The sequence below is a fragment of the Arachis ipaensis genome, chromosome B02 (genome assembly GCF_000816755.2).
Source record: "Arachis ipaensis cultivar K30076 chromosome B02, Araip1.1, whole genome shotgun sequence".
NCBI lineage: Eukaryota > Viridiplantae > Streptophyta > Magnoliopsida > Fabales > Fabaceae > Arachis > Arachis ipaensis.
Window position 1 is genome coordinate 91417029 of NC_029786.2, and position 2673 is coordinate 91419701.

Below are 2673 nucleotides of genomic sequence, written 5' to 3' on the forward strand. Positions count from 1 at the left end.
TATTTAATTTTGTATAATTTTTACTGTATGTTTTTAAAATAATATATACTTTGTTACTTCTGTTCTTTTTTATTTAATTTGACATGTTGAATTAGAGAATACCATAAAAAAAAAAACAAAAACTAATAAATATAATGCATCCACCCAAAAAATATTTCCATTTATCTTTTGCTACAAATGTAACAAATGATATGGTATTTTTTATCTTTTCATTTTTGTACGCGTTTATGTTTATCTTTTTCATGTCATTTTCTCCTTCTCGGACAAATGAATAAATGATACATCAATCACAAGTTACTATTATGGTTTACAAAATTACTTAATACTTGCTATCCAAAATAGATCATGCCATGTCCAGCGTTCATTTTGACTTTTTGAGACAAAAAGACAATTTTACATTATTTTCATATGATGGTGATGATGAACAAAACAACATAGTTGTGATTTTAAGGGGAAAAAAAAAGACAATTTAATATAATTGAAATAATTAGAAGAATATGGTATTCATGAATGTGTTAGTGTGAAATAAATCCTAGCAACAGCTGTATCATCGGTTTAGATTACTATATATAGAGGTTTTTCTTTAACAACTAGATCAGGGACAGTGAATTTTCAAAAATAAAAGCAAGGACCACTTTGAAATTAAGAAAAGCTTTGGGATTTATATGCAAAAGTAATAAAGTATACACCTAACTACTTACCCACGTGTCTAGAGATTTTTCTCGTCAAGAGACAACTCATGCAAAGTTTATAGCTTTCTAATAGAAAGAGGAAAAGACTGAATGAATGTTTGTATTTGGACATTTCTATTTCTTCACCTACCTACCATCGAACTAAGACCACTTTATGGGGAAAATGCATATGGAAATCAAATTCTTAATATATAGAGTTTGTTTCCAAATCTGATGAAAATAAGAGGTTATGGAACTTCTCTGATCTCCGGCATGAATTTATTGAAAAGATTAACTTATCCTTTTGAAAAAATAGCATAATAAATGCTTATATTAAAAGTAGCTTATAAATAAGTTATTTTGTATTTGATTCTTTAGTTCTAAAAGTACTTATTTTAAGAGAAAAGTGATAAAAAGCTTTTTATTATGAGAGAAGTCATTTTTTTTAACTTCTTCTTAAGTACCAAAATAACTTTTTAGAAAGTTATAATTTTGTTTTGAAAATTATACTAAACATTAATACTACACCTTTTCATAAGTTAAAAGTTAAATATAAACATTAATTTTTTTCATAATACTACTATTTTTTTATCACATTTCTATAAAATAAACACTTTAAAACTAAAAATTCAAACACAAAATAACTTATTTATAAACCACTTTTAATATAATTATTTATTATTTAAGATATTTTTTTAAAAATAACTTAATTAAGTTATTTACCAAACCTAACACTAACTACTAACACTAACTACTACCTTCTAGCGATTCGATGCAAGTAGTATGTTCATTTCTTGGTGTGGAATGAGGATTTCAAAAATAAAATAGAGAGAGATACCTTTAGTCTCTATATGGGCAGGATCTTTATGTTTTTTGTGGGTTGATAAGTTTTTAAATTTCAAAATGTTTTTGGCCCAAGAGAACAACCCACTGATGCGGCCCAAAATCCAATCTGAAGATCTATTCTATCAATAACATAAAAAGAAGAGTAAAAACCAACTTGGGTTGGTCGAGTGGTCAGCTCACTCGTCCGCTTAAGCAAGTGTCGGGAGTTCGAACCCCGCCTTGTGCATGCAGCAACCCATTGGCCAGCGGCAGACCCTTAAATGGAGCTCAGATCCGCGACGGATTAGTCCTTAACCTGTCGGGTTGGGGGATACCGTTTGGGTAAACCAAAAAAAAAAAAATAAAAAGAAGAGTAAACTACCATTTTTATCCGTAAAAGTTTTAATTTTTTAGGGTTTGGATAATTTTGCTTGTAAAAACCATTTTTTATGGGTACAAATGGTAATTTTCGTTTTCTATGGATAGATATGTCAACATTTTCAACTTTTATGAGTAGAAATGGTAGTTTACTCTAAAAAAAAAAGATAAACAACATCCCAAAACAGGAAATAAATCATCCCCATTTTTTTTAATATTTGAGAGAATAAAGTGTGATCTCTCACCTTTAATTCTATAAGTGGGACCAAAAATAAATAGAAGAGAGAGAGCAATAAAGGTAAAATTAAACATTGGACACCATCCAATTTTTTTTCACTGAAAAAGATCACTTCAACAAAATAATACCAAAGAGGAAGAGAAATATTACAATCCAAAACCATCTTCGAAAAAAAACCCAAACAATAATAAACGTACGAGATAAATTAAAGTATTGGGTTAGTTATCATTAAAAAAAAGCATTGGGCTAGTTATTGGAAAATGCTATGGATAACAATAAAATTTAAAACATTATAAAAAAAAACCAAGTTGAATTAGTCGAATGCTCACTCATCTCCTTAAATAAGTGTCAAACTGTCAATGGCTCAAATCCTACTTTGTGTACACAGTTACTAATGAATAATCTTTCTATAATTAATGACTATTTACTAAAAAAAGAACGGTTCATAAGTTTGATGCATTATACTTTAGATATATTATTCTTGTTTAATGATATAATTAAAGTGATGATTATAAATTTATATCCGAGTGTGTTTAAAATGTAAAACTATATGTGAATTGC